Source organism: Squalius cephalus, assembly GCF_949319135.1.
Source record: "Squalius cephalus genome assembly, chromosome: 23".
NCBI classification, from domain to species: Eukaryota; Metazoa; Chordata; class Actinopteri; order Cypriniformes; family Leuciscidae; genus Squalius; species Squalius cephalus.
This window is the reverse complement of record NC_137144.1, coordinates 3,296,842-3,319,002: the sequence shown is the minus strand read 5'-3', so window position 1 is coordinate 3,319,002 and position 22,161 is coordinate 3,296,842. Positions and strand designations below refer to the sequence as shown.

Genomic DNA, 22,161 nt, shown 5'->3' with positions numbered 1-22,161 from the left:
ATAAACACCAAAAATCTGCAGGCCACTTAAAGTAATCGCAACTCTTTCAAAATGACTAAAGTATTTTTCAACATCCCTTTCACAAAAAGGAGGAACCATCCTCCGATTTCGTCCCACATCAAATTCAGAGACAGCAGCACCCTTCTTAGTGGCCATTTCTAATTCCATTCGTTTTAATGCAAACTCATGATCCAATTCACGTTTTCGTAACTCTAACTTTGCATTTTCAAATTCCAACTCTTTTTCTTTCAAAGCTAATTCTCTCAAACGAATGGCATGATCTCCCATAGAAGGACCAGCAGTTTCCTTTGCTAAGGGCCTTTCTAGAATACCCAACTAAACCAGGTTACTTTTCAGTATGCTCCGCAAAGTTTCCTTTAAATTCCTGTCCTTAGAAGCTATTTCTATTTTATAAAACTCTGCTATCTGCAACAACTGCTCCTTTGTATACAATGAAAGCAATTCTTCAGAAGGAGATTCCTGAAAAACATCCACCACCGAAGCCATTTCAAACTTTTATCCGCACTCGAATAAACGAATGAACATCAAACGTATGCACGTATGCAAACAACTTGCTCTGACTAATTAACGATCATTTAAGCAACCAAACAACCGCGGCTAACAAACTAATTGTAACTAACAGCGATCCCACAGAAAAATGTACTTACCCTATAACAAGTTTAATTTTACCATCTAGTCTTCAGTGGCGTTAGGGCTCGGGGCGACTTTAAACACTAAACTCATGCCCACCTGCGCACCGATCCCATTAACAAGATCAGCCACACGTGAACTGAAGCGTACCCCCACTCCGAATAACCACTAAAAATAAAAAAGGCAAAATAACAAAGTGGCAGGTCCAACCTACCCGGCGACTACAAAAATATAGGGCAAATACTCACGTGGGACCACAGCAGTTACACCAAACACTTTCCAGGACGGGCAAAATACGTCACACATTTTCCTCTACACATAGAAAAACAAAACAAAAACGTAATAGTTTCGGACGAGCCCCCAATTATGTTACGACCGCGGCCATAACACAAGAGAGGACATAGACAACTCAGCTCGTACAATAGGGGTTTATTAACAAAATGATATAGACATAACGATAGGAAAATGAACCGGGGTAAGACACACAACAGGAGAGCACACAGAACCGCCGCCGAACACCCCGCCCGCCACGCAGGTTTGGCCGCTTAGGCTTCTTATGCCAAACACACAGGATCCACAGGTGCCGGCAATCAGTGCCTAATAAAACAAAAACACAACATACTCGCCCCCTAGAGGACAAACCAATCATAACAGAATAAATAAATCACAAATACATGAATATGTAACAGAAGACCTCAGCTAAGTTCCTGAAAAGGCTTCTCCCAAGACCTTCCCTGACTGACTCTGCAGTGAAAGATGATGAAACTGATGATTCAGGTTAGACTATAGTTCAGAATAAGATTATCTATAGGCGTTCATGCATTGTTTGCTGAAGCTGTCACATGTTATTGTGACGTGTGTCATAAATTCTGTTATGTAGAAAGGGGTGGCGATCTTGCATCAGTTTGTCTCCTCCTTGATTTGATTCCACCATCACCACAAGGCTGCAAGAGACCTGGAAAGATGTCCTCATATCAAGCTGAACAACACCTTGTCGTCTTCAAAAAGGTACATTTGGACCTATTGTCTGCCTAAAAATATTGCCATTTGGGTTGATTGTATTGTGGAAAACTAATATAAAAACGGCCAGTTGGAGAGCTGACTTTGAGTGTTATTTGTGTCTTTGGCAGGGACCAGCATACAAGAACACCTTGACTGCATTGAAGAGACCACACAGCGTAGCCGCTCGCTGCCGCTGATGCTGATATGGCAATAAACACAAAGACTACTACTACTAAACCTGCTCGCTGCCGGTGATAAACACAAAGACTACTACTAAACCTGCTCGCTGCCGGTGATAAACTCAAAGACTACTACTAAACCTGCTCGCTGCCGGTGATAAACTCAAAGACTACTACTACTACCTGCTCACTGCCGGTGATAAACTCAAAGACTACTACTACTACCTGCTCACTGCCGGTGATAAACTCAAAGACTACTACTACTACCTGCTCACTGCCGGTGATAAACTCAAAGACTACTACTACTACCTGCTCACTGCCGGTGATAAACTCAAAGACTACTACTACTACCTGCTTGCTGCCGGTGATAAACTCAAAGACTACTACTACTACCTGCTTGCTGCCGGTGATAAACTCAAAGACTACTACTACTATACCTGCTCGCTGCCGGTGATAAACTCAAAGACTACTACTATACCTGCTCGCTGCCGGTGATAAACTCAAAGACTACTACTAAACCTGCTCGCTGCCGGTGATAAACTCAAAGACTACTACTACTAAACCTGCTCACTGCCGGTGATAAACTCAAAGACTACTACTACTAAACCTGCTCACTGCCGGTGATAAACTCAAAGACTACTACTACTAAACCTGCTCACTGCCGGTGATAAACTCAAAGACTACTACTATACCTGCTCGCTGCCGGTGATAAACTCAAAGACTACTACTAAACCTGCTCGCTGCCGGTGATAAACACAAAGACTACTACTACTACCTGCTCACTGCCGGTGATAAACTCAAAGACTACTACTACTAAACCTGCTCACTGCCGGTGATAAACTCAAAGACTACTACTAAACCTGCTCACTGCCGGTGATAAACTCAAAGACTACTACTACTAAACCTGCTCACTGCCGGTGATAAACTCAAAGACTACTACTACTAAACCTGCTCACTGCCGGTGATAAACTCAAAGACTACTACTACTACCTGCTCACTGCCGGTGATAAACTCAAAGACTACTACTACTATACCTGCTCGCTGCCGGTGATAAACTCAAAGACTACTACTATACCTGCTCGCTGCCGGTGATAAACTCAAAGACTACTACTAAACCTGCTCACTGCCGGTGATAAACTCAAAGACTACTACTACTATACCTGCTCGCTGCCGGTGATAAACTCAAAGACTACTACTATACCTGCTCGCTGCCGGTGATAAACTCAAAGACTACTACTAAACCTGCTCACTGCCGGTGATAAACTCAAAGACTACTACTAAACCTGCTCGCTGCCGGTGATAAACTCAAAGACTACTACTACCTGCTCACTGCCGGTGATAAACTCAAAGACTACTACTACTACCTGCTCGCTGCCGGTGATAAACTCAAAGACTACTACTACTATACCTGCTCGCTGCCGGTGATAAACTCAAAGACTACTACTATACCTGCTCGCTGCCGGTGATAAACTCAAAGACTACTACTAAACCTGCTCACTGCCGGTGATAAACTCAAAGACTACTACTAAACCTGCTCGCTGCCGGTGATAAACTCAAAGACTACTACTACCTGCTCACTGCCGGTGATAAACTCAAAGACTACTACTAAACCTGCTCACTGCCGGTGATAAACTCAAAGACTACTACTACTAAACCTGCTCACTGCCGGTGATAAACTCAAAGACTACTACTATACCTGCTCGCTGCCGGTGATAAACACAAAGACTACTACTAAACCTGCTCGCTGCCGGTGATAAACACAAAGACTACTACTAAACCTGCTCGCTGCCGGTGATAAACACAAAGACTACTACTAAACCTGCTCGCTGCCGGTGATAAACTCAAAGACTACTACTACTAAACCTGCTCACTGCCGGTGATAAACTCAAAGACTACTACTAAACCTGCTCGCTGCCGGTGATAAACTCAAAGACTACTACTACTACCTGCTCACTGCCGGTGATAAACTCAAAGACTACTACTACCTGCTCGCTGCCGGTGATAAACTCAAAGACTACTACTACCTGCTCACTGCCGGTGATAAACTCAAAGACTACTACTACTAAACCTGCTCACTGCCGGTGATAAACTCAAAGACTACTACTACTAAACCTGCTCACTGCCGGTGATAAACTCAAAGACTACTACTACTACCTGCTCACTGCCGGTGATAAACTCAAAGACTACTACTACCTGCTCACTGCCGGTGATAAACTCAAAGACTACTACTACCTGCTCACTGCCGGTGATAAACACAAAGACTACTACTAAACCTGCTCGCTGCCGGTGATAAACTCAAAGACTACTACTACTACCTGCTCACTGCCGGTGATAAACTCAAAGACTACTACTACCTGCTCGCTGCCGGTGATAAACTCAAAGACTACTACTACTACCTGCTCACTGCCGGTGATAAACTCAAAGACTACTACTACCTGCTCGCTGCCGGTGATAAACTCAAAGACTACTACTAAACCTGCTCACTGCCGGTGATAAACTCAAAGACTACTACTACTACCTGCTCACTGCCGGTGATAAACTCAAAGACTACTACTACTACCTGCTCACTGCCGGTGATAAACTCAAAGACTACTACTACTACCTGCTCACTGCCGGTGATAAACTCAAAGACTACTACTACCTGCTCACTGCCGGTGATAAACTCAAAGACTACTACTACTACCTGCTCACTGCCGGTGATAAACTCAAAGACTACTACTACTACCTGCTCACTGCCGGTGATAAACTCAAAGACTACTACTACTACCTGCTCACTGCCGGTGATAAACTCAAAGACTACTACTACCTGCTCACTGCCGGTGATAAACTCAAAGACTACTACTACTAAACCTGCTCACTGCCGGTGATAAACTCAAAGACTACTACTACTAAACCTGCTCACTGCCGGTGATAAACTCAAAGACTACTACTACTACCTGCTCGCTGCCGGTGATAAACTCAAAGACTACTACTACTAAACCTGCTCACTGCCGGTGATAAACTCAAAGACTACTACTACTACCTGCTCACTGCCGGTGATAAACTCAAAGACTACTACTACTAAACCTGCTCACTGCCGGTGATAAACTCAAAGACTACTACTACTACCTGCTCACTGCCGGTGATAAACTCAAAGACTACTACTACCTGCTCACTGCCGGTGATAAACTCAAAGACTACTACTACCTGCTCACTGCCGGTGATAAACTCAAAGACTACTACTACTACCTGCTCGCTGCCGGTGATAAACTCAGACTACTACTAAACCTGCTCACTGCCGGTGATAAACTCAAAGACTACTACCTGCTCACTGCCGGTGATAAACTCAAAGACTACTACTACTACCTGCTCACTGCCGGTGATAAACTCAAAGACTACTACTACTAAACCTGCTCACTGCCGGTGATAAACTCAAAGACTACTACTACTACCTGCTCACTGCCGGTGATAAACTCAAAGACTACTACTACTACCTGCTCACTGCCGGTGATAAACTCAAAGACTACTACTATACCTGCTCGTTGATGGGACAAAGAGGAACTGCATTCATGGATGCTACACAACTGTCGACAAGTAGTTTTCTGCAATATTGTTCAAATCTACCTGTCATATTTGTTCATGTCTAGGCAAATTTGATGATTTTTTACATTTTATTGACTTTTTTTTTTCCTTCTGTGCAACACCTCGTGAATGTGATAATTTGACCTTTACACATCTGGCATATTTTTTAAAGGAGCCATTTTGCCCATTAGTTAATAAACTTTGGATTTATACATCTGTCTGAATACTCTTGATATATAATAGTGTAATTTTTTTTTGCACTGAACAGAATACTTTATTAATAACACTTATAGTGTAATGCAGTGGAATTAATATAGTGTAATCCAATGGAATTAAATCAACACCAGGGGTGTTAAAACCCCATAGTGTAAAACTTAACAACTGTAAGTGTAACACTTTGTGTCAAACAACACTTGAGTATTTTTTTTCTACACTGAAAGGTGCTATATTAACACTTTAAATTCAACACTACAAACTTTTTACACTAGATAGATTGGGACCGTATATGATCCAGAGTAATGTTAAAATTAACACTTTAAGTGTTAATTTGACAGTGCGTTTTTTACTGTGTACTTTACTGTTCCACATAATGAATAAAGTCTGTGAAAGGTTTGATATTGTGTAGTTTGTGATCCTCCATCAGCAGCTGCAGTTTCTCTCAGCTGTATCAGTGCAGTCACTGTGACGTCTGACTGACAGAGGTTTTTGTACGACTCTTCATCACTGTGTGAACACTTCTTTACTGTTGATGGTGTGTCTACTCAGACAGTAATAATCTCCTGTATCTTCGGTCTGGACTCCACTGATGGTCAGAGTAAAGTCACTGCCATAGTAAGATCCACTGCCACTGAATCTAGATGGAGTTCCAGTATAACGGGTGTTTATATAATAAATCAGGAGTTTAGGAGCTTCTCCAGGTTTCTGCTGATACCAGGACACACAGTCACGACAGCCAGAAATCGGCTGACTGGTTTTACAGCTGATCGTAACAGTTTCTTCTTGTTTGACGGGTTTTATTGCTGGATTCTGAGTCACTGTCACTTGTCCCCAGATCTCTGAAATTAGACAGTTTAGTCATTAATATGATTGTAAATGAGATGTGATTGTTTATTTTGCAAGATTTTTATACAAAATATTTACCCTGAATGCACAGACAGAGAGTCCAGATGAAGATGTTGATTGTGTTCATTGCTGTAGTTTAGTCTTGTGTGATGATGAAGATTGTGTTCTGCTCTCAGTCATGAAGTGTTAAACTCACAGCACTATAAACACTCTCAGAGCACTGAAGCATGTGCTGACAATGCAAAGAAGTGGGCAGGATTTACAACAGCTTGTGCTGAGAACAAACTAATATACACTAGAGTTACAGAATCATGACTTTATTTAGTATTTTGGTAACACTTTACGGTAAGGGTACATGAATTATCATGAATTCATGTATAAATTCATGCATGAAATATGCATTCATTCATGCATTAATATCTCATGAATCATCAGGAACTTACACGAGTTCAACGTTTTTCATTCATGACTTCATGGATGAACAACACCTTAATTAAAACATTAACTAAGATGAGTACATCATCATGAATTATGATTTATTACACATGATCATGATGTTTTCTTTGTTCACAAAAATTGTGGATACAGCTATGGTTATGGTACATGAATCATCATGAATTCATGCATAAAAAAGTATTAATTCATGCATGCAAGACTACTCTTCGAATTATTAAAGGAATGTACAAAAATCCACATTATCTAATGCATGCATACAGGCTAGAACAGTATATCAATTAATGTGAGAACTTTTTTTCTGAAGTTTCCAAGCATGTTCATGTCTTCTTCATAGCCTGCAGGTAAATGGACAGACCCCAAAATTGGCCAATCACAGCACATATTATACGAATTCTGTTGGCATTCAAATACAGTAGTCATCATTAACTAAGCATTATTTATCAATGACTTCATCATGTGTGTGGCCCCTCAACTAAAGTGGTGACTTGGTGCTTTGAAACACTGATGAACAATGTAGCCTTCAGACTCTGGACTCTGGAGGAACTAGATTTAACCATCTTCTACGCTGTCCACCTGAATAAATCAAAATTATGAAATTAAAATGCCATCCAATTTCATTAAAACTGTATATGATGTAATTGTAAGTGCAACTTTGCTAATATAGTGCCTTCTATGAGTGTTTACAAAAGTACTTTACAAAAAATAACAGATTACAATAAACTAACAATAAAAAAACAAATAAATAAAATAAAGTAAGATTGTCATACAATCTTAACTCTGTAAATGATCTTTTCATTATGTTTAAAACAGAAAAACAAAATACTGTTAGTGCCAATCTATTGAAATTCACAAAACTATCTGCACTGTGTGATAATGTAAAATTAGTTCCCGTTGTCTTATTTTACAGATCATACCAGTTGCTTTGTAGAGAAGCCAGCCTCCAGATGCTGAGTTCATTTATGGGTATGCATCACTGAACAAGCTAGAGACCTAAAATCCACATATTTAACTCAAGATTAGAACATAATTCTTACAAAGGTTTTTAGTTGTTGATAACTAAGGAAGGCATAGCTGTTTAATAAAGGAATGGTGTGTAAATATACATCGCCTCTGAATGTGTCAAGTCATCAAGCATAGTAAGATTCAGTTTTCAAAAGCTGCACCTCATCAGCTGGTGAAGAGGCCATGTCTGGATTTTGTTTAAAAGAAACACTGAAAACACAAAGGGTTTCCATAGTTTGTTGAGCTTTGCTGGTCTACTACAGCTGGGTAGCCGTCTCTTTGAACCACGTGTAGTGGGACGGACGGCTGCGTCTAATTAACCTAATGAGTTTGGCGTGAGTTCAATCATAACGATGCGGGACCATATAAAAAGGGTTTCGAGTCACTGTTTACCTGTGGCTGTCGTCTGCGTGGTGCGGCATTGGGCACTGCCCCTCCTGAGTCCTCAACCGTTCTCGCTATGAGGTATGTGTTTGGCTGACTAGTTAAACAGAGATGCGTGATGTCATGTAAACAATTGTTCCGTTTTAGCTTCGAGGATAAATCGCGGCTGTGGGCTGTTGGCAGCTGCTACTCTGCTCTGGCGTTCCTCTTGCGCGGTTCCGCGTCTGGTGATGCGTTGAGCTTGAGGATAATGCTGCGTTCCAGGCAGGTTTTTGAGCACGTAAATCATGACTTCAAACCACGACTCACGACTTGGTAGCGTTCCAGGCCAGTCACGCCTAGGGTTGCCAACTTTCTGAAATGGAAATAAGGAACGGGGGGGGGGGGGGGGCGCTCTAGTTGGCGGAGTTATTCAGAAGCGACACCATATGAAGAAAATTCAATGGATTCTGTGATGTGGAATGATCGCGGGAGCTTGGTGAACTTGTTTACTGGTAACTTGCTTGTTGGACTCGCTGGCTTATGTTAATTTAGCCTATTCAGCCTCCCAGGTATGTTCTTTATGCTATTGTGTAGCTGAATAACTGTTAATGTGTTGCGTTAACATACCGGACACCTTCTCAGCCTGTTGTTCTGTGTGCTACTGTGTAGTTGAATAACTTGCCTTTCCAGATTAAATGTCTGTTCTTGTTCTTGGATTTTGTGAAATAAATTTCTAAATAAATGCGACTTATACTCCAGTGCGACTTATATATGTTTTTTTCCTCTTCATGATGCATTTTTTGACTGATGCGACTTATACTCCGGAGCGACTTATAGTCCGGAAAATACGGTATATGTTTTATGTTTATATTTTAGGAGGAATAGACTGTCAGTGACACCTGCGGGGCAACGCTGCTTGACGCTGCTGCTTTATACACTCGGATTCCTGTCGTGTGTACGTCCGGATTCTTCCCGGCAATAACATTTCTCATCAACACGTGCGCTTGATTTATGCGTCTTGTGTGACGCCTGCTCTCCAGCGCTCCTCCCTGTGATCGCTGGGTTGTTTCTCCAACTAGTCTTTCAAATTGTGCGACTTGTTGTTTATATATATTTTTCTGTGTATTTATTTATGAATGTTTTGGTTTATATCTGTTTTGCTTTTGAAAGTATTGTGTATTGTTTTCTGGTTTGTTGATTTAAGTGTCTATTATTTGTGTTTTCTTTTGTAGTTAGTGTCTCTGTTGTATATTGAGCCCGGTGCAGTAATTTCTGCTCTCATTACAGGAGCCGAGGCTTCAAGGCAGGCCGCTAGTAGGCCCTCACGTGCTGTGGTGGAGGTTTTGTCACAGAGTGCTGTCATGCTTGACCGTATTGAGTGTGTGTGTGATACCTGTGCACAGGGTGGTAAGAGTGATTATAGGAGCCTTGTGCTCACTAAAGTAGTGTACCTGCCATTGTTAAGCCTCGGCTTCCTCCTTGAGTGTTGAGAGTGTTGCATGATGACCCAGTCTTTTAATGTGGTCTTAAGATTGTTGCTGACTACAATAAAAAAAAATATTTTTGTATCCACGTCTCTGGCCCTTCCTCGATAACAACGTTCCTGTGTCCTTTTGGTGGGTTATTAAATGTATGAGTATTAATATTTCCCTGTTAAACAGGGTGGCGTAGTCGTGCATATGTAGAGGTAGTCAATCGAGCACCTCCCCTTGAGCGGCCTTCCCGCTACACACGCTTATAAAACATCCAGGGAAAGACCTTCAATAGTTTGAAAATAAAAATTAGTATTAGTATTAGTATCCTTACATGCGCTTCGTGAGGCACACTAGCACACACACGCAAGGTCTCTCGCTCCCTCTCTCTACACTTTCTTCCCCCGGTAGACGTAGAATCCACAGCTAGGTCAATGAGAAACCCTATGATTACAACGACCATCATTTGAAGTGTCACACAGTTCTGAAATTATCGTACATTATAGGATTTTTTCCATTATTGATCGTACATCGTACAGAGGTCAAAATTATCGTACATCTGGCAACACTGCTTACCCCGCCCCCTTGTTCTCCTCGTTTGTCATTATTGTTTAATCAGTGTCACCTGCTGTCCTTATCATTTTCTCTCCTATTTAAGCCCCTTGTGTTGCTGTCCTGAGCTGGTTCGTTTTGTATTGTCATGTGAGTAGTCTTGTTGTGTGATTTCTAGTGGTGGCCAGATCGAGGCTTCGTGAAGCAATGAAACAGTTGAACCAAATGTGCCATATTGTGTCAAGGCTTCGAATCAATCCGACACCCGTCTCAACAGTGACACACAGTGGTCACTTGCAGGTGTTGATCTGAAACAACCTTGACGAGCCATTAAAAAAATGTGTTTTTTTATTATTGTATTTTTCTAATATTTGAAGCTTGTAACCTGTAGGCTCCTCACTGTGCATAATGTTATTTTGGTCCTGCAAAATGAATATTAATAAAAGAAATCAAGCCACAATGTCTCACTTTTTTAGAGATTTTTATTCAACAATATTAATTTCTCTGCTGTGGAAGGACTTAGCCTACTTCTTTTTTTACAGATAATTTCTCCAGCCTTTGAAAAAATCCTCTCTTTCCAGTAAGTTAGTGGATCATGAGTTCTGGGCAAATACGGGTTGATGTATTTTTTCACTTACACTGTGGCATCAGCTGTAGCATTGTGTGTCTCATATGTAGACCTATAAAATGTATATTCACACAATATTATATTATATTATATTCACATTGAAGCTATTTTTTAACATGATTGGCAGTTGTGATTGGGACGTTAGGTTGTAGGGCATAGGGCTATGGACTTTCTTAACAGTGTCCCAAAAGTTTGTAATTATATTTCAATTATAATTATATTTCAAACAATACATACCTTGCTGAGATGGCCCAGCAGTGGCAGTAGCAGGCCTGGGAACAGGGGGAATGCTCCTCTGCACCCTGCAAAATGGCAGGATGAGTGCTCCTCAAATGGCACATCATGGAGGATGTATTGTTGCAATCCATTTTACCTACCTATCTATCTATCTATCTATCTATCTATCTATCTATCTATCTATGTGTCTATGTGTCTATAACCTATCTATATATGTGTCTATCTATTAATCTAGCTGTCTATATATTTATATATTTATATCTATGTATCTATTAATGTGTCACTATATGTATAGCCTACTCTGTCTGTCTCTCAGTCAATGTGTTGTGTAAATTTAAATGTAAGCCTAAATAGCCTATAACTTATCAAATCGCACTATGTCACTACAGTAATAACTGTACAAAAGAGCAAACAATCAAACTACATAACATCATGACATGACATCAGTGCGTTGCAAACTTGTGAATGACAATAATAACCCGCAACGAACTGTTGCACACTACATGAATAAAACTTTTATTGATGTTATTGGTTACTTCAGTAACACAAACTTAATTCAAGCTGCCTTGAAGGACAAGCGGAGGAGGAAGATGATGCCGCTCCGTGTCTCTCCTGAGAGCTCATCTTTACAGACTGAGATGATCGAAAGTCAAATATTATTTACGTATTTAGTAATACAAAGCACGACGTATTACATACAAATCACCGCGAGAGCTTTCCAATATGTGGACCACTGAGTGACATCTGTACTTCCAGGTCAGAGAGCACCTGTCCATCAAAAGCTCACTATCCAATCAGAGTAGATCACTGTTAAGCCCACCCCCACGAGAGGTCTGTGCCAAATCAGCAAACGAAAAACTGCGAAGCGTAAGCGAAATGTGCGGCAATGCATTCAGAATCCATGATTTGCGAAAACGAATCTTTGAAAAGCATATTTGAAGAGCCTGTTAAATTTGTGCGACTGAGTTCATTATTATTTATTTTTTTTTGTTTAAATTATTATGTATAAATTATGTTTTTCTTCTTTTGTAATGGCATATTTTTGATAGTTTCTGAAAAAGTTACATTCAGTTTTAAAAAGTTATGTTCAGTTGTAAAGTTACGAATATAATTCCATACTAATGCAGACCCTTGCAAAGCATGCTGGGAACTCCAGGTCCACGGCCCAGGGCTGCGTTTAGCATCATAAGCCTGAAGTAGATCGTAGAGCACACGGGGAAAGATGTTGGCAGTTTATGTTAATGTCTAATGTTCAGTTCTGTTGGACATTTCGAGTTGTTTCTGTTATTGAATGTTGTGTTTGTGCTGAAGAGTAGCGCTTGTGCTCAGACTGTGGACTCTCAGTGTTTTATACTCACTGACATCTGACTTTATATAGTGATTCATTATATACAGTGTGCATAATGATGAACAACACTGTTAATCCAATTCAACTCAGTTAATTTCAATAAACTCGGTTAAGTTCTATAGATAATATTGTAGTGGCAAGTTTTACAGGGACGAGCAACACTCACATTTCTCCACATTTTAGTTTTGTAAGAGATATAAGATTGTGTTACTTATTCTCTATATGTAGATATGTTTACTTACATCATAATAAATGAATAAAGTCAGTGAAAGGTTTGATATTGTGTAGTTTGTGATCCTCCATCAGCAGCTGCAGTTTCTCTCAGCTGTATCAGTGCAGTCACTGTGACGTCTGACTGACAGAGGTTTTTGTACGACTCTTTATCACTGTGTGAACACATAACCACTGCTGTGATAACTCTGACAGTAATAATCTCCTGTATCTTCAGTCTGGACTCCACTGATGGTCAGAGTAAAATCACTGCCAGATCCACTGCCACTGAATCTAGATGGAGTTCCAGTATAACGGTGTGTTGCTCCATATATGAGGAGTTTAGGAGCTTCTCCAGGTTTCTGTTGATACCAGGCTAAGTAAGGATAACCACTAAAATACACATTACTGCTGGTTTTACAGTTTATTCTGACTTCTTCTCCTGGTTGAACTGCTGGTATTGATGGACTCTGAGTTACAGTGATCTGTCCTCTACACTCTGAAAGAAAACAGAAATAAAAATGATTAATATATATTTCACATTTTAAGATAATTAATAATCATTGTAAAATCTGTATTACACAAACCTTGAATAAACAGTGCAATGGTCCAGATGAAGATGTTGATTGTGTTCATTGCTGTAGTTTAGTCTTGTGTGATGATGAAGATTGTGTTCTGCTCTCAGTCATGAAGTGTTAAACTCACAGCACTATAAACACTCTCAGAGCACTGAAGCATGTGCTGACAATGCAAAGAAGTGGGCAGGATTTACAACAGCTTGTGCTGAGAACAAACTCATATACACTAGAGTTACAGAATCATGACTTTATTTAGTATTTTTATTGTGACTCCTGAGACACTGAGGATGTGCAGATGAACGTCCATCTCTGTGTCCATATTCAGTCATGTGACCATCATCACTGCTACACTTCCACTAGATGAAGCGCCATCACTAAAGTAAGATCATGAATCATGAGTCTGTTCAGAAAGTATCAGGACTGATTGTGAATCTCTAATCAGAGTTCATGGTGTCACTCCATCTATCATGAAGCCTCATGTGTGTCTGAAATCATCAAATGGAGAAGAAACAGGCTGTTAAAGATGGAGACATTAGAGCTTGTTCACGTTTCATGATCTTGTGTGGAGATTCATAACCAGTCCAGATACTTTTAGAACAGACCTTGAATATGAAAACATGCTTGACTGTGTAGAACATGCAAAATACCTTTTATATTTTCATTGTTGACACTTTCTATTGACTTTGGCTCTAATATTCAATAAACTCATTATTTGAAGAGATTTTCACTGAAGATTGAAGTCTGAAGCTGCAGGTTTTTCTGTGAATCATGATGATTGATCTGCATATGAAGAACAGAAGCATCATTATGAGAAACTCCACAACATCATCCATGATCAAAGAGGTCAAAGGTCACCTCAGAGGTCACAGCTCATCAAATATATTTCTTTAAACAGTGTTATATCAGAAAGCATTTAGTCAAATCTGAATGAGTGAGTGTTGAGAAGAGCTGAGGATCTTCTAATATCAGTGTGTTGAAGTGTTGTTTCTCTCTCTCTGCTGGAGTGTGTGTTCACTCGAGTGGAATAGAGGTTTTTGTACGAGCGTTTCATTAGATTGTATCACTGTGGTGGACTTTCGGTGGAGGAACTAAACTGGTGATCGGTAAGTCTGTCTATTTAATCACCTAATAAAAAAATACAATTTAGTGTTTTATAGTTGAAACAAGAACAACATTTATTAATAATAATGATTATTTGCTATTGTGGCGAAACTTTACTTGAAGCCTTTATGTATAATGCATTATAAAGGTATCAATAGCGTATGTTATAATGTCATATGTTTTCATAAATAACTGTAACCAAAGTAAAAATGTTTTATAATATTTGCAAATTCATTGTTACATCTAGAATTGTTTGTTTGTCATGAGTTTTAATGCATTATCTTTTTTTTTTTTTTTTTTTTTTAAATATAGAAATATAAAATGAAATAAAAATCTAAACATATTTCAACACTGTGTCTCACTATGAATTTAATCAGTTTATTACAGGTTTGTTTTTCCTTCATTTATTTCTACACTGAGTTCATATTTAGTTCATCTTTTATTGTAGAAATCATACATGGAAAAAGAGATTTGACATCAGAATGTAAATGTTGCTCCTTTCTGTAGTTCAGTCAATGATACTGAATCTCTTTTGCTCATGTTGTGCTTATAATTCAGTGTTTTGTTCATTCTGTGTGATTCAATTGTGTTTTAACTCTGTTTGAAATTGAGTTACATTTTCAGTTCAGGTGAATATCTCAAAATGTAAGATATTTATGTTCAGAGTGAATAATTGCTGGAATTAAAGCAGTCAGATCGGCCTGATAATAGATAATATGTGTTATAACTGCTGTTACACTTATTTATTAGATCATACATGCATTTTAATGTATATAGCAGTGCATAATTAATGCATTAAAATTATTTTATAATGCAATATGTATGAAAGCTTTAAACAAAGTGTGTTGTGTGTGTGTGTGTGTGTGTGTGTGTGTGTGTGTGTGTGTGTGTGTGTGTGTGTGTGAATGTGTTGTGTTTGTCTCCTGCAGCTGGTCCCACAGTGAAGCCCTCAGTGTCTCTGCTGCCGCCCTCTTCTCTGCAGATCTCTGGAGACTCAGCCGCACTGCTCTGCCTGCTCAGCTCTTACTCTCCACAGGGGGCGCTGGTGAGCTGGACACTGGACGGGTCAGAGGTCACCGAGGGGGTTCTGACCAGCGCAGAGAGCCAGCAGGACGGCCGCTACAGCCGCAGTAGCGTCCTGACCCTCAGCAAAGCACTCTGGGAAGCGGGAGAGCTGTACGTCTGCAGAGTAACACATGATGGAGCTCCTCATGAGGTCTCGTTCCACAAGAGCTCTGAGTGCTGATGTTTCTCTCCTGAAGATGAGCCGTATCTGAGTGTCCTGTGTCAGGCAGGATTCACATGAGTCTAGTGCTGCAGCTGGAGTGCTTTACAACTCAATACTGAAACTGAGTGTGTGTGTGTGTGTGTGTGTGTGTGTGTGTGATCTTTCAATCTGCTGTGTTTGCTGCAACATTCAATAAAGCTTCTCAACAAGTTCACTTTGTGTCTGACAACATCATTCAACTAACAGATGAAGATGCAGGTGCTTTTCAGAAGGTTGATGTAGCAGTAAATGTCAAATAAAGCTCTTGGGGTTTGAACATGGTCTCTGGAGACAGAGCTGCTCTATTCTGAGAGGATCACAATCACTCCACCCTGACAATGCAAATGGGGTTTTCAGTCTCACTCTCTGATTGGTTACATGATCTGGACTGGAACACTTTCACTTCTGCAAAAGAAGGTGATGGTATTTTAAATATAATAATATAATAAAAATAATTTAAAAAGCATAAATCATGAATCAGCCGTTGTGACAGTAATTGTATAAGAATGTAAAAGTTTGAAACACTGACTCATTCTCTTCATAAACACAAGAGTGATGTTGATTGTAATAATATAGTGTTATTAGTGTGTGAAAATACAATCATAAATCATTATTCAAACCTGAACTAAACACTGCCAGAGTCAAGAGGAAGATGATGCTGAAAGTCATGTTTGTTGGTTGATGAAGAAGAGCTCTTGATCATGTCATGTTCAGTTCATAGAGCTATAAACACATGCAGAGTGAAGCATGTGCTGATCATATAAAACACCCTCTGAATGCAAAAGCTGCTGTAGACTGTGAGCTCACGACGAGACCGAAGAGAGATCAGGACGGGATACAGACTCACCTCAGACTCATCAGAGTCAAAGAGCTTTACTGACAGGGTTAAAGAACGGCTTTAAATGGCCGAAGCACAGTAACATTAAATACACAGACACACACATTTACACACATTTACACACAGTTAATATATAAATATCAAGTTCAGTCATGAAACTCTAGATCAGTGTTTCCCAACAATGTCTCTAATCTGATTTCAGGTCTTGAGTCTCTACTGATGAGCTGATGAGTTGATCAGGTGTTTGATAGGGAGAGTCTCCAGGACCAGGGCTGGATCTAGATCAGGATGATCAGTCCTTTACATGCAGTCTGTAAGCAATGACATCATTACCGCATGGCACAAGCTGATTGGCTTCTGATGATCCTGCAGCCAATGAGATTCCTTGCTCAACATTTGAATAGTCTGGTTCAGTGTTTGCTGTAGGATAGTTCCTCTGAAATTCAACATCTTAAGATAATTGAACTGTGTTTTATCATTCCACACTAAACAATGTTCAATAATCAGTAGCTTTTTATTTTACAGTCCTGTTCCCCATGTTCTTACTATGTGCTTATTATAGTAATTGAAATAACTGGGTAATAACTAGGTACTAACCCTGAACCCATGTAGTTACCTTATATTACCCAGTAATATTACCCAGTACTTCTTAGTAGGGGAGAGCGGGGCACAACCTAACACACTTTGGTTTTGGCCCAATTATTAAAAAAAATAATTAAGTTAGATTCCTCTTCTTTTTTTACACAAGCAACACACACATCTCTGCTACAAATGAGCACTTAATGTTTTTTCTAGGACCTTCCATTTTCATACAGTTGCACTGAAAGTGACAGAAGTGCAGATGTCACAGCTTACCCCATATGCGGGGTTAACTGTAACAGACAGAGGGGTTAGTTGAACACTTGTGTGTAACACACATAATTCAGTACTATTTTTTCTGTATAGTTTGATATTGTTTGTGCATCTGTATAGATAGATATCCATACATCCATCCCTCATCCAATCATCCTTCTATTATGGATCAATATCATGGATAGAGATATAGGAAAGGGCTGCACATTTTTGCAATAAATAAATAAGTAAAATCATCAAATATTGTAATAGCAATTGAACTATATTTGTGTGTGGCAGCTGCATGCAAAATTATTATTATTAATAATAAGAGTAATAATAATAAAATTGGGCTTAAAATCACATTTTAAAGGGTTTATTGCGTGAAAAACAGGCTATATTCTTAAAGGGGTGGTAAAACGTACTCGGTTACTAACGTAACCTCGGTTCTCTCTAGAGAGGGAACGAGTACTGCGTAAGAACTTACGCTTGGGGGAAAGTCTCTTTCCGTGAGATATTGAAGCCAAAAATTATCCTTTAATTTTTATATAATGCAAAACGCGTTGCAGCAGCATGCAGACATAGGCGAGGCAGCTTTGCGCGCCTATTGGCTGCTCTGCGGCAACTGCAGCAGCCTATCGAGAGAGGCCCTGTTGACGCTTGACCAATGGGGTGCTTCGCGCCCATTTGCATAGCGTCCCGCCGAAATAGGCGTGGCCTAGGGCTATAAATATAGCGTCGAGAGGCTGGTTCACTGGTTTTCATCGCTGGAGCGAACCAGAGCGAACTGCAGGCACGGCAAGTGTACGCAGTACTCGTTCCCTCTCTAGAGAGAACCGAGGTTACGTTAGTAACCGAGTACGTTCTCTTACGAGAGGTTCTCTCGTACTGCGTAAGAACTTACGCTTGGGGAACACAATGTAAAACGCCGTGCGTGCTTGAGATCCAATACCAAAGTCCCAAGGGCATGTGCCCGGGGCCCAAATGGTACATGATCATCAGGGACTCACAGAGAGTCCAGGAAGAGAGGCTAAAGCATCATTCCTGAATAGGTAGCATCCCACCAGGGAGCATTATAATAATAGTGTTCCACGCAGTCAGGGCAAGGTTATTGGCCTGATCTGATGAAAAATAAGGGTCTTACAGTTGCCCTCAGGGCTGTATGATCGATCAGTGAGCATTGCCCGAACAGTTTCCAGCATCTGAGCCAACCTCGGGGCAGATAGTACTGGCTTATTAGACCGACAACAGCTTAGCTTGCAAAGCGGGAACTTCCAGGTTATAGAACCTGATAAATGTAGACGGGGAGGCCCAGCCTGCCGCCATACAGATATCTTGTAGGGAAATCCCACTGGACCAAGCCCACGAAGAGGCCATGCCTCTTGTGGAGTGCGCTCTGACACCTAATGGGCACTGTAGGCCCTTAGAGATGTAAGCCAGCGCTATGGCATCCACTATCCATCTGGATAGGGTCTGTTTCATTACAGCTAGCCCCTTAGAGCGTCCGTAGAACGAAACGAATAGCTGCTCTGTCTGTCTGAAGGCAGACGAGCGAGACACATAAGCTCTTAATGCCCTGACAGGGCAGAGCAAAGCGGCGTCCTTCTCCTCCTCAGGGACCGGTAAGGCCGACAGGGAAATGACCTGGGACCTGAACGGTGTGTTGAGGGATTTAGGAACATACCCGTGTCTCGGTTTGAGCCTGACAATTGAGTCATTTGGCCCAAACTCCATACATGTCGTGCTTACTGAAAGCGCTTGTAAGTCCCCCACACGCTTAACTGAAGCGAGAGCCAAAAGAAACGCTGTCTTGAAGGACAAGTGTTTGATATCCACAGATTGGATTGGCTCAAATGGGGCACCTTTCATGGCCTCCAATACCGTGGAAAGGTCCCATATGGGAACTGAAGGGGGTCTGGGAGGATTTAACCTCTTTGCTCCTCTTAGGAAGCGAATGACCAGATCGTTCTTCCCGAGTGACTGGCTTAGCGTTGGTTTAACAAACGCTGCTATAGCCGCCACATAGACCTTGAGCGTGGAAGGGGTTCTGCCCTTTTCCAGAAGCTCTTGTGGGAAGGAAAGAACGTTTGTCACCCCACAGTCCTGGGGTGACACGCCACGGGCTGTGCACCAGCTAGAAAACACAGACCATTTTGAGGAATAGAGCCGTCTCTTAGAGGGAGCTCTAGCCTGCGTGATCGTGTTTAGCACTCCCGAAGGGAGGTGAGCGGGTACCCATTGATGGCCCATACATGTAGGGCCCAAAGCTCCGGGCGAGGATGCCAAATCGAGCCCTTGGCCTGGGTGAGGAGGTCTCTCCTCAGAGGTATCGGCCATGGGGCAGAGCTCGCTAGTTGCATCAGAACTGGGAACCAGGCTTGGTTTTTCCAGAACGGAGCTACTAGTAGCACCGAGCATCCGCTTTCCCTGATCCGCTCTATTACCTGAGGTATGAGCGTAATGGGGGGAAAGGCATAGAGCAGGCAGCGGGGCCATACGTGGGCCAGCGCATTCCTGCTCTTGGAGAAGTATATCGGGCAGTGAGCGTTTTCTTGAGACGCAAACAGGTCTACTTTCGCTTTGCCGAACTTCTTCCACAGCAATTGGACTGTCTGTGGGTGTAGGGACTGCCATTATTTCCAAGCAGTTGATGTGTAGGAGCTTTTCTCGTTCTGACCATAGGCCAAAGAACGGTCTGCCCTCGAGCAGCGCTCCCCATCCCGAGGTGGAGGCGTCCGTGGACACCACCTTCACACTCGAGGAAGTCCCCAGGCTTACACCTGACCGGTACCAGTCGGTCGCCGTCCAAGGTTTCAGAGCTGAAATGCATTTCTGATCGACCTTGAGGCGAAAAAGACCGGAAGTCCACGCTCGGCGCGGCACACGCGCTTGCAGCCAGAACTGAAGTGGGCGCATCCGAAGGAGGCCCAGCTGAAGTACTGGTGATGCTGCGGCCATGAGACCCAGCATCCTTGAAACTGTTTGAGCGGGACCATAGTGCCGCGGCGGAAGCTTTCCGTCATGCGCTGAACAGCCAGTGTGCGTTGTGGCGATAACTGAGCTGTCATTGACAGCGAGTTCAGATCTGTGCCCAGAAAGGATATTTCCTGGCTGGGGGACAGAGAGCTCTTCGCCCACTTGACTGTGAGACCTAATTTCTCGAGGTGCTCGAGCAAAATGGTCGTGTGTTCTATGAGCTCTGTTCGAGACTGAGCTAGAACTAGCCAATCGTCCAAGTAGTTCAAAACTCGCATTCCCCGAATTTTCAGGGGAGCGAGGGCCGCGTCCATGCACTTCGTGAATGTACGGGGTGCTAAAGACAGGCCGAACGGTAGGACTGTATAATGATATGCCTGGCCCTCGAAGGCGAATCTCAAAAATCGCCTGTGACGAGACGCTATTTGTATCTGGAAATACGCGTCTCTCAGATCTATTGACGCAAACCAGTCCCCCTTGCGAACTTGCGAGAGGATTTGTCTGGTCGTGATCATTCTGAACGGGCGCTTTGAAAAGCGCTTTGTTCAGCCGTCTTAGATCTTAGATGGGTCTGAGACCCCCGTCTTTTTTGGGCACCAGGAAATATCTGCTGTACAGGCCCCCTTCGCTCTGAGCTAAAGATAGGGGTTCTATGGCCCCTTTGCTCAGTAGTTTCGCTATTTCGGCTCGAAGTAGATGAGCTACTTAGATGAGCTACTTCCGTTTTCACCGTAGTTTCGACTCGGGCCTTGCAGCGGCGAGGGCATCGAGCAAACTGTAGCGAATAGCCTCTTTTTATAATGTTCAGCACCCATTCTGACACCCCGGGAAGCTGTGCCCATGCAGTCGCATGAATAGCTAGGGGTTGAATGAAATCTGCGCTCTGGCCGTGACAGTGTGGCGGCTGAAGAGCTTCTATGTGCTGAAACATAGATGCCGTGTTTGCGGCAGACGAGGCGGGGGGCGCGCTGATAACAGCGGGCAGCCTGCTCGCGCTCAACTCTGTCACAGCGAGTAGCTGAGAGGAGGCGAGTGGGCGAGACCCTTCGGGGTTTGACATGTCTGTGAGTGCATGTGGGCGCGCTACAGCGGGCACAGGGGAAGCACTGAACACAACCTGGGTCTGTGACCGTGTGTGTTTTTGGTTTCGTTTTTACAGAAACCGGGAGACATGCAGTGTGAAGTGTATGTGGGCACTGGGCTGTGGGCACATTCACTGCATTTAACACGCAATCGACCTGAGTCGATTTTTATGAGCGCGAGCTCTGTGTGAAGAGCTGTGTTTGTGTGTAGGAATGCGCACGTTATAGTGGGCATTTTTTCTACACTCGTAACACCATCGGCCGTGGCCGGACTGTGAGTGCATGTGAGCGAGACACAGCGGGCACATGAGAAGCACTGAAACACACCTTTGGTCTGTGACCGTATGTGTTTTGGTTTCGTTTTTACAGAAACTGGAAGACATGCAGTGTATGTGAGCACTGAGTTGTGGGCACATTTACTACTTTTAATGCGCAATCGACCTGAGTCGATTTTACGAGCGCAAGCTCTGTGTGATGAGCTGTGTTTGTGTGTAGGAATGAGCACAAGGTAGTGGGCATTTTTTTCTACACTCATAACACCATCGGCCGTGGCCGGAATACCAGGAAATACACTCTTAGAGGGATACATCTGGGTTGCCGTGGAAACGGCGTTTGTAAGCAGGCAAGCGGGCAGTGTTACCGACTTGTTTACTGCTAAATAAGCTGGAACAGTCACATTTTCTGGAACTGAGCAAGCTGGTAGTTTTTGTGGAAGTCTGGCCGCAGCGAGACTTGAACACCGTCGTTTTCCTAGAAGGGCTA

At 42.2% G+C, this 22,161-nt stretch overlaps 2 gene segments (V, D, J or C); both read left to right on the top strand.

The window, feature by feature from the left end:
- Window positions 1-15,846, top strand: part of LOC307151302 (immunoglobulin lambda constant 7-like) — a 35,339-nt gene extending 19,493 nt beyond the window's left edge. The window contains exon 5 of the C gene segment in view: window positions 15,760-15,846.
- LOC307151301 (immunoglobulin lambda constant 7-like) lies at window positions 14,076-15,651 on the top strand. The segment is given in 2 exons: window positions 14,076-14,166; window positions 15,335-15,651.
- Window positions 15,847-22,161: the final 6,315 nt, after the last annotated feature.